General features: G+C 31.8%; 1 pseudogene; it reads right to left on the minus strand.

Annotated features, from left to right (window-relative positions):
* The window catches only part of LOC137631745 (putative neural-cadherin 2), a 202,205-nt pseudogene that overhangs the window by 80,831 nt on the left and 108,874 nt on the right, over positions 1–12,500 (minus strand).

The following is a 12,500-nucleotide window of genomic DNA, read 5'->3' on the forward strand; positions in this document are numbered from 1 at the left end:
GAGTATCATACTAATCATGAATCATTAATTGTAAAGAATAAAGACACTTTTTTCTCAGTACCAAGAACCAAAAACTCCATTACCCAGAAGTCAATATCAACAAAATATAAAATAGCTCCGCCTTCCCTCTCCCTCCACCTCGACCCCTCATTTTTATCCCTCACCTGTCCTCTCTCTCTCTCTCTCTCTCTCTCTCTCTCTCTCTCTCTCTCTCTCTCTCTCTCTCTCTCTCTCATAATGACTATGGGACTGTAAATGGTTATTAGCGTGAGAGATATCTGAATGTATGATGGAGTTGTAGAACGACAGACGTTATGATTAATGGTTAAGCGAGTGTTATACTTGTGCCTCGTTACGTTCTTCGCAATCATTATTTGGACTTAGGCCATCAGCCATATACAATACTTGTATTACGGAGGTGGAGATGGCTACCTCGGAACATTAATGGTTGTCTTGGTTGTAGAAATATATAAGGCTTATTTGAAATATGAAAAAAACACGGCTCAATGTGCAAAATTTTTCACACACACGCACAACACACACACACATATATACTGTATATATATATATATATATATATATATATATATATATATATATATATATATATATACTGTGTATATATATATATATATATATATATATATATATATATATATATATACTGTATATATATATATATACAGTATATATATATATATATATATATATATATATATATATATATATATATATATATATACATAAACAATACAAATTATTAGATAGATATATGAAATAAAATCATAAACAATAAGTTTAAACTGAAACGACTCTCAGAAAGAGAAGAGAGGGGGAAGGCAGGCGAGGGAAGAGAGAGGGGAGGTGTAACGTTTTTATAGTGTTTGGTTTGTATCCATTTCTGAAAAAACCGAGTTTTTACCTCTTAGTACGGGGAAAAGGTGTTTTTATTTTCTACATTTATTGATTCAAGATACTTTTAAATATCTCACTGAGTGTAATACACTATTAACAAAATCTCGTGCTGACACAAGTGTACGTAACAGAGTTATTGCCCAAATACTTGTTGACACTGTCTTTGAAACCCACATTAGTTAACCATCAATATAATCTTTTTCATTTAGCATCACTCTTTCTTAAGTGATTATCTGGTTGACTATTAACAAAGAAAGTCTCTCATATGACAACACTAGACAAACAAAACGGCTGTTGGACCAATTGTCCGTTCACCTACTGTCAGGGGACAAATCGTTCGGGGACCAATAGTCTGGCGACCAACTGTACGTATACCAAAAGTGAACATGCCAATGTATTTCACTTATTTTGAATGTTTAATTTGTAACAAACAAAAATACATTGTTGCACACAGTATTAGTAAGACCAAGATATTGGTGTTCATTTTATCCTTTGATCTAACTTTACTAAAAATGTTATAGACTAGAAACCCTTAAGTTTCAGTAAGAAAATTAACATACTAAGAAATTAAAGAAGGAATCAAAAGGAATTGGAGATAGAGGGATTATTTATAAGAAAAAAAAAAAGAACATAGCAGAAACCCAATAACATAGCCCTACATTAAAAGTAAAGACGACACTGCATAGGCAGTAAAAGAATTAGGTAATTAACCAATACCTTGGCCCATTAACAGAAAGTCAATACCATTCAATTAATATGGCTGGAGTATTTCCTGTTTCATCACAAGACTAAGATGCCTATCTAAATGCTTTGATTTGGCCAGGATAATGCTCAAAAGAAGCTGAGGAAAATTATTCATCCACTTTGTCGTTCAAAAGTTAATTTAAAGGGTTAAATCGCTACTTAGAATGTTTTATATATTTCTTTGAGAAATAGAAAAATGCCCAAGCTGGATGTATGATAAAACTGATGCTGAATATTCAATAAAAGGGAAATAAATATATATGTTTTGCAGGCTAATGATTCATCTGAAAAAAAAAAAATACATTGACATACTGACAGAGGTTCAATTGTTTAGAACACATTAGCACCAACCTTTAAGTCCAGGAATTGCCAGTATAATTTCACATTTTCCTACTGTTTTCTAATATATAGTCAGACGGTACACCTTTCACAAAGACAGGGATCAGCTGAGTTACCTTGTATTCTCTTTACGATAACTTGACAGTGTACACTGAATCTAGTACATTTTTATATAGAGCCTGCAGTTTTCTACTTTATTTCTATATAGATATTTTCTATGATATCGTAAATCTTGAATAACACATCTAATAATGAGCAGTTAGATATGGAATGCGAAATATACAGGGTGTTCAGAAAGTCTCTCCTCAGTGAGCATTAACGGCCCACTACTTGCTATTGTTGTCACACCAGGCGCGTATTTACTACAGAGAAACTTTTTGAACACCTAGTATGATACACAATTAGAATAATGTAGCTGTTAGCATACACTGCGCCATATTAAGCAATGAATGGTAAATAGCTCGAGACACTATTGTGATGCCGTCTATAAAAATCAGGTATGTTTATTTCCGAGAGTGTTAAATAACGATTTGTATTAAAAAAAAAAAAAAAAAAAAAAAAAAAAAAAAAAAAAAAAAAAAAAAAAAACATCTAACCTAACAAAGGGTACTTACCCAAGCGCGAGGAATGGAATATGAGCATTTTCCTAATGGTTGTATTATGTACAGAAATTTCAGAAGAAACACTGATCATACAAAATTATCTAAAAAGATGGTGAATACGCAAATTGTTAATCATGAGGAAACAGCAAAAAAAAAAAAAAAAAAAAAAAAAAAAAAAAAAAAAAAAAAAAAAAAAAAAACAAAAACGTAAATCCAATGTAGTTTTGCAAACATTTTGTCAAAGATTAATAACTTTCATAGATCAGCAGAAATATTAGCCTCTTAAAGTACAAAGACCAGACAAGCCGACATATGAGTTACGCATTCGGCAAATGCAAAGGTTCACATGTCATGAACGAGATATGGAGTGTCTTGTGAAATGTAATGGATACCTTTTATTATGAACAATTTACCGAAACAGATTGGTTTTTGATTGCCAATCCTCTCACTTATCAAATACAAATAGATAATAGAAATATAACACGACCACATAGACAAATAATGCAAAGTCTAAAGCAAAAGAAGACGGGGATAATAGAAGATTAAGGGAGGGTATAGATTGATAATATGGGTCAAATGTATCCCTTGATATAAAAGAAAAATAAAGGACAATCACAATGTTATAGCGGTAAACATCGAAAGGACGAAACCTTCCCTAAAGAGAAAACAAGAGCAACACTTACAGAATATTTCGTAACGTTGATCGTTTTCGCTGCAGGTCTCATGGGATTATCGTTGACGTCAGCCACAGTGATGGTGACCGTTGCAGTAGTCGTACGTCCTTCCGCATCTGACAACACCAAGGGGACGAGCCTGGTGGCTGACTCTTCGCGATCCATGGCGACCAGAGACTTGAGAACGATCGTTCCACCGCGTTCGGCGCCTTCTTTAAAGAAATAAACGAGTCTTTAAGAAAATAGACGGTATGAAAATGAAGATCTGAATGTTCTTATTTCTTGTTCAGTACAGTAAAGCTAGGCTATGGTGAGTTTTTTTATTTTAGCAAATAGACTACCATATCTTATCACAATAAGATATTATGCACAAAAAGAGAGATATTGCTGCCTATCTATAAGAAATAATGCTCAGCTTCACCCAGACAATACTGTCGCAGATTTGGAAGTTCGCCAGGTCAACATTTATGTACTTTACTGTGTAGCCTAAATATAATTACTGTTGTACCAACCGTGTGTCACACAATTGTACATAATTACTTTTGTATATAATATGCTTGTATCTTCGCTCTTCCCTCGCACTCAAACGAACATGAAAATCACCAATGTGACGGGCCGAGAGAGGAGTTGTGAACTCAAAGGCAGGGTGCAATCAACTGAGTTATATATTAAGGAACACTCTTCTTTATATACAAAACCTCAAGGCAACAGGACATAACATGATCGAGAGACAGACAATGTTCAGAGCAAAACAGCAGACATGAATTTTCATGTTCGTTTTAGTGCGAGGGAAGAGCGAAGATACAAGCATATTATATACAAAAGTAATTATGTACAATTGTGTGATACACGGTTGGTACACTGTACTTTGATTTCCAGTAACAGACTTCTATGGTAGTATAATATCTCTCTCTCTCTCTCTCTCTCTCTCTCTCTCTCTCTCTCTCTCTCTCTCTCTCTCTCTGTATACACACACATATATATATATATATATATATATATATATATATATATATATATATATATATATATATATATAATCAGTACTACACGGTATTCTACAAGTTTTATTCCACCTTTGGTCAGATTGTGGAGTGATGTGTGTAATAGAGCAGTTCAATCGTTGAAACTTCAGAAGTTTAAACTTGTTGCAAATGTTTTTCTGTTGAATATGTTAACAAAAGTTTTGTTTCATAACTTTTATACTCCTAATTTAACGTTGTTGCTGATCGTAATATTATTCTATAATTTTTTCAATATTGCTCATTTATGTTTTATACGTAACTTCTCACACTGCGCTGGCTAGTATATTATTTACAATATACATAAACGTATGCCTTAAAAAAATTCATATGCCTTTAATGTTAGTTTCTGTCATATTTACATATGCACAGGATTTTTCTTATATAGTAATGGAGAATATTCATTGAGATATATACAGTATAAGTCTCTGTTTTAAATAAAATAATTATAATTTACTTTAATTTTTTTTCGGCGATTTTTCTATGACCTTATCGCTTTAATTTGCTAATTAACATGAATATATTAATTCGTAGATGAAACGGACAAATAATTGTTGGATTGATGGACGATCTGGTATGGAGAAGTGGCGACGTGTCTGTTACACTTAATATACTAACTTACGTCAATATTTATGAATGAAATATGGGAAGAGTGGAACATGTTAAATTTGCTACAAGTTCTTAGTAATTTTGGTTTAACTATAGTCATCGTAAGTCATATGTGAAATCACAAAAGATTCTTCATATTCACGTATGAAATTTTTATGAATTATTGATAAACTGAATGATGATTTTTTTATTTTTTTTTCTTCTTTACATATGCGCACGCACTGGCGGCAGTCACGTACACATTCACACACAAACCACAATCCGTACGAAAATTATTTAGCAAATCACTATCAGTACGAAAATTATTTAGCAAATCACAATCAGTACGAAAATCATTTAGCAAATCACAATCAGTACGAAAATCATTTAGCAAATCACAATCAGTACGAAAATTATTTAGCAAATCACAATCAGTACGAAAATTATTTAGCAAATCACAATCAGTACGAAAATTATTTAGCAAATCACTATCAGTACGAAAATTATTTAGCAAATCACAATCAGTACGAAAATTATTTAGCAAATCACAATCAGTACGAAAATTATTTAGCAAATCACAATCAGTACGAAAATTATTTAGCAAATCACAATCAGTACGAAAATTATTTAGCAAATCACAATCAGTACGAAAATTATTTAGCAAATCACTATCAGTACGAAAATTATTTAGCAAACCACAATCAGTACGAAAATCATTTAGCAAATCACAATCAGTACGAAAATCATTTAGCAAATCACAATCAGTACGAAAATCATTTAGCAAATCACAATCAGTACGAAAATTATTTAGCAAATCACAATCAGTACGAAAATCATTTAGCAAATCACAATCAGTACGAAAATTATTTAGCAAATCACAATCAGTACGAAAATTATTTAGCAAATCACAATCAGTACGAAAATTATTTAGCAAATCACAATCAGTACGAAAATTATTTAGCAAATCACAATCAGTACGAAAATTATTTAGCAAATCACAATCAGTACGAAAATTATTTAGCAAATCACTATCAGTACGAAAATTATTTAGCAAATCACAATCAGTACGAAAATTATTTAGCAAATCACTATCAGTACGAAAATTATTTAGCAAATCACAATCAGTACGAAAATCATTTAGCAAATCACAATCAGTACGAAAATCATTTAGCAAATCACAATCAGTACGAAAATCATTTAGCAAATCACAATCAGTACGAAAATCATTTAGCAAATCACAATCAGTACGAAAATCATTTAGCAAATCACAATCAGTACGAAAATCATTTAGCAAATCACAATCAGTACGAAAATTATTTAGCAAATCACAATCAGTACGAAAATTATTTAGCAAATCACAATCAGTACGAAAATTATTTAGCAAATCACTATCAGTACGAAAATTATTTAGCAAATCACAATCAGTACGAAAATTATTTAGCAAATCACAATCAGTACGAAAATCATTTAGCAAATCACAATCAGTACGAAAATTATTTAGCAAATCACAATCAGTACGAAAATTATTTAGCAAATCACAATCAGTACGAAAATCATTTAGCAAATCACAATCAGTACGAAAATTATTTAGCAAATCACAATCAGTACGAAAATTATTTAGCAAATCACAATCAGTACGAAAATTATTTAGCAAATCACAATCAGTACGAAAATCATTTAGCAAATCACAATCAGTACGAAAATCATTTAGCAAATCACAATCAGTACGAAAATCATTTAGCAAATCACTATCAGTACGAAAATCATTTAGCAAATCACAATCAGTACGAAAATTATTTAGCAAATCACAATCAGTACGAAAATTATTTATCAAAACATACGAAATAAAACTTTGGATGTACTCACCGTCCTTGAAATATGTCAAAATAGAACTCTTGATGTCACTCGGTGCAAATTTATCCAGGGAAACCTTAAAAGGCGGCCCATGTCCCAACGCCCAATCATCAGCATCATCCAGCCGCAGATTCGCAATGTGTCTTGGCCCTGTATTCTCCGGCAAGTAGATGCCATCAGGATTTGCAATGTGAGGCGCGTTGTCGTTTATGTCAGTGACGGTGATGATCAGAGAAGCAGTGGCCGTCAGAGCAGGATGACCTCCGTCCACGGCTAACACTCCTACCTTGTGGAGAGAAGACGCTTCGCGATCTAAAGGCCGTCGAAGTCTGACGATGCCCTGGGAATCCACTGCGAATTGGCGGTTGGGGTCAGTGCTGCCCTCTATCGTGTAATGGACTTCGCCTGCATCTCCCTAGTTTTTTAAAGAAATAATATGTAGAAAAATTCTTTACATGGAATTTCTCATTATTTTGACTTCAATTGCTTCATTATTATCCTTTAATATACATACATAAATTATCACCAACAATCTTTTTATACTATGCATCATATTCCGCTAAAGAGAAAAAGTCCTAAAATGAAGATTCAAGATATATATATATACATATATATATATATATATACATATATATATGTATATATTTATTTATATATTTATATATATGTATATATACACTATATATATACAATTTTTATATACAACTGAAAAACTACTATTTTATGGCAACTGTTACAAGAAAAGTGAAGAAAAAAAGGAAACAGGAAGTGTTTCAGTCTTTAATGAAGCAAACACACACACGTTTATATATATATATATATATATATATATATATATATATATATATATATATATATATATATATATATACACACATATATATATATACATATATATATATATATATATATATATATATATATATATATATATATTCTTAAGAAGCTGGTCTTGTATAAGAGCTAACATTTTATTTATGTATTTCATTTTTGTATTTAAGAGGTGTATAGCCAGCATGTAAGGTGAGTTCCACTAATATAGGTTTAAATAATGTATGTAAATTACATAAGACTTTTGTCATTCATGTAATTGTATTTTCATTTAATTCAGTAAATGTAGATTTACGTTATTTTTTAAGAATTAACTTTTTCTTTCACATATTTTGTTACGAAGTCTTACGTAAACTCGTTTAGGTATGCTGTATCACACACACGAGGTATGAAAACGAAGGATTACATATCTTTTATGTTTCCACGTAGTTAGAACATGCATGAAAATTCTCGAATTAGATTTACTCCTTTTTTTTTATGTTACGAGGATTAGTGGGCGGACTTACCAGAGAGAGGAGTTGCCTCGGAAGCAAGGTTAGTGTCCCTTTTTCAACTTACTACGTTGGCAACCCCGCCGCTAAAACCTTGCCCGTACGCACTGAGAATTATCTATTTAGAAAATTATAGACAAATTAAGTCAATATATATATATATATATATATAGACCCTAAGAATGCATAAGCAGCAGAAGAGACCCAGCCTGTTCCTTTGAAAGAGCCAACGTCAGCCAGCCCTCTCCCCTCTCAAGTGCTCAAGTGTGTGACCTCTCAAACGTGAATAAGTTTTTTACCCAATGTTTATCGCGTATAGTGTTATTCAAACGTTGGCTGAATTTATTGAAGGGCAAATCAAGGGTAGTGTGTTAATGTAAGTACGTTGTCATATAAATTTTTGTAACTGACCCTGTGACTTAGGTTCAACAGTGATGAGTATTTATCCTGCTTAACTGTTCGGTAACCTCGTGTGACCCAAATGACCGTAACTGTAACAGTCACATTGTGTAAATTCCATTTAGTGTTCAATCATTAGAGTGTTACATTATTAACTATTTTCATTAATTATCAAAGTTAAATATTTCTTATAAAAAAGTAATTCCAGTGAAACAAGTAATTGTATGATTTTCATAGAGTAACATTTTCTTGTCTTGGTCTATGGTTTAGTTCAGATTTAATATTTCGAGGGATTCATTTTTGGTGTTAATTCTTCTGTATTATTGTTGTAACTTTTTATACAATATATCTATTTTTGTAAAGTGTGTATTATTTCCATCACCAATGTTTCCTAACAGGGCTTTGCTCATAATCCCTGACTAAAGTAAGAGGTTATATTTGAATAGTTCTTATAAAATAATCACCCAGTTTTGTTTTGAGTGTTACATAAGAGACCTTTGGATATTCAGTGTTCATATATATTGCCGTCTGGGAATTGCGTATATTCTCAGAGCTCGGGTATCATTCCATTGTAACAGATTTATGCAAAAATAAATAGGTGAGTTTGGAGCTCAGGAGTTTATGTAATTCGCCAGCCGTAATATATATATATATATATATATATATATATATATATATATATATATATATATATATATATATATACACACATATATATATATATACATATATTATGTATATGTATATGCATATATATATTCATATAATATATATATATATATATATATATATATATATATATATATATATATATCTTGAAAAGGTTCCACAATGATGTAAGACGTGTTTGAAAAATTGGTGTATATTTGTAGATATTACAAAATACGTTTAGAGCTTTCGTCCATCATCTGTGGACTTGGTGACCAAGTCCACAGATGATGGACGAAAGCTCTAAACGTTTTTTGTAATATCTACAAATATACACCAATTTTTCAAACACGTCTTACATCATTGTGGAACCTTTTCAAGATAACAAGGAAGTACGACATTGTACTTGTTTGCACCATATATATATATATATATATATATATATATATATATATATATATATATATATATATATAGGTATATACATATATAATATATATATATATGCATATATATATATATATATATATATATATATATATATATATATATATGCATATGCAGTTTGTGCGTGTGCTAGGAATAAAAACTGACAGGAACATATGACTAACTACGCATATGTGTAAAGAAGTTTAAAAATACTCTTAGTAACTAATTTTCTGAAATACCTGATCTTGGTCAGTTGCAGTGAAAGTTGCGAGCGCAGTTCCGATCAATGTATCCTCAGACAGTGTTAGGTTTATCATCCGTCTGAAGAACGATGGGCTGTTATCATTGTCATCAATGACTTCAACAACGACCGAAGTCACTGCTTGGTGATCATAGTCGTTGAAGCCCGTCTCTCCCTATGAGTCATTACAGAAATAAAATTAACATTTTGTGGAAAAATAGAAGTTTCTTTAGTTGAAATATAAATAATTAGATGTTAATAACATACTACATTTTTTAATGATTTCGTATAGTTAAATTGTCATTTGACAAGCAGATCAAGTACCGTGAAATATATGCATTTTACATATTTTCTCATTTCATAAAAAGCCTGAGCATTTCATGAAATGTCGAGTCATTTTGCGAAAGGAATATTCATTTCATGAAACTCCTGGGCTTTTGGTGAAATGATTGACGTTTTATGAGGAAAAATAAGAATGTCTTTAGTTGGAATATAAACAATTGGATATTAATAACATACTACGTTTTATAATGATTTCGTATATTTAATTGTCCATTGATAAGTATATCGAGTATTGTGAAATATATGATAAACATTTTACGAGAAAAACAAGAATTTCTTTAGTTGGAATATAAACAATTATATGTTAATAACATACTATCTTTTATGATGATTTCGTATAATTAATTGTCCATTGATAAGTATATCGAGTATTATGAAATATATGATAAACATTTTATGAGAAAAATAAGAATGTCTTTAGTTGGAATATAAATAATTAGATATTAATAACATAATACGTTTTATAATGATTTCGTATAGTTAATTGTCAATTGATAAGTATATTTAGTATCAGGAAACAAAAAAATAAAAAAAATATGGAAAAAATAGGAGTTTCTTAAGTTGGGATATAAACAATTAGATGTTAATAACATCCTTCCTTTTATAATGATTTCTTATAGTTAATCATCATTTGACAAGTATATCGGGTATCATGAAATATATGATAAACATTTTATGAGAAAAATAGGAATTTCTTTAGTTGGAATATAAAAAATTGGATGTTAATAACATGCTAATTTTCATAATTTTTTCGTTTCTAATTGCCATTTGACAGGTATATCGAGTATCTAAAACCTTCAAAATTCCAAATAGAATTACCTTGTCAGACACCTGAACTTTAAACCTGAAGCCTTCCCTTTGCTGGAGATCTTCAAAATCCAACTTTTTCAAAAGTTGCAAAGCGCCACTTCCATTCCCCACAGACACAACCTGGAACCTTTCCCAACCGTATCCGCTTCCAGGAAGGACCTTAAAGAGAAATTGGTTGGTGATGTCCGGGTCTTCGACAGTTAGAAGTGCCAGAGTAGTGTTTAGGGAGACGGCCTCATGCACAGTCAGGAGCCATTTGGGACGAGAAAATCGTGGACCCACGTCGTTTTCGTCTCCCACGATCACCACCACTGTACCAGTTCCTGCTCATTCACAAAAGAAGATGAGGAAGAATGAGCGCGTGATGAGACAGAAAAGGTTGGCTACTTCAGATAGCCCCCATATATTGTCTTATTCGCAAGGATGAGAGAGAGAGAGAGAGAGAGAGAGAGAGAGAGAGAGAGAGAGAGAGAGAGAGAGAGATTGATAAGGTAGGAATATGAAATGCATTTGGAGTTAACAATTGAAAATACTCTTATGGTCGAAAAATAAAGTACAAATACAAAAATCATATGTACATGTTTGCTAATTACAGGTTTAAAGGTCACTCATGAATGACAGAGGCAAGGGGCAGTGATATTACCCTAGCAACCAGGACAATGCCCTAGAAACTGACCATATATCAAGCCAGAACCAGGGAGGGGCAGACAATGGCTGTTGATAACTCAGCAGATAGATCTATAGGCTCTCCCAAACACCCCCATCTTTAGCTCACAAGGATGGTGAGGTTGCAGACACTAAAGAAACTAACGACTGTAAGCGGAACTCGAACCCCAGTCTGGCGATCACCAGACAGGGACGTTTCCTATAGGCCACCGCAACTATATTTTGATTCATTTGAGATTACATTCATATGACACACAGATATTCTTGTGAATTCGTTAAGAAATTGACGTTATTAAACCTGTAATTAATAAAAGACCCTGAAACGATTTCCATAGTTTAAAATACGGAGTATTAGAGAGAAAGAATCAAGATTAATAAAAAGAATTTTACCAAATTCACCTGGGTTCCTAAAAATAGGAAAATAATCACAATAGAAATATTTATAGTTAGAATAATACCTATTACACGTGTTATTTCCAATAATATTTTGAATTCTCTCTCTCTCTCTCTCTCTCTCTCTCTCTCTCTCTCTCTCTCTCTCTCTCTGACTAATATATGAATACCTACAGTACATATTGCTTTTATTACTTCCATAAACATTTTGAACGTTTGAACTTATTTGATCTACAAACTCGACGACTAAGGAGACAGTCTATAGAGGCATTTAAAATTCTTAAAGGAATAACAAATGTAGATTACAGCAATCTATTCAAGCTTAGCACAAATCAATCCAGAGGTAGCGGATGCAAAGTGGAATTGAAAAGATGCAACACCACTCAATGTGGCAATTTTATTACATACAAATTAGCAAATACTTTGAATAGATTTCCAGCGGATGTAGTAAACAGTAACACGGTAAACGAGTTCAAGAATAAGTTAGACAAAATCATACGAACTCTCTAAAG

Source organism: Palaemon carinicauda, chromosome 40 (assembly GCF_036898095.1).
Source record: "Palaemon carinicauda isolate YSFRI2023 chromosome 40, ASM3689809v2, whole genome shotgun sequence".
Classification (NCBI taxonomy): Eukaryota; Metazoa; Arthropoda; class Malacostraca; order Decapoda; family Palaemonidae; genus Palaemon; species Palaemon carinicauda.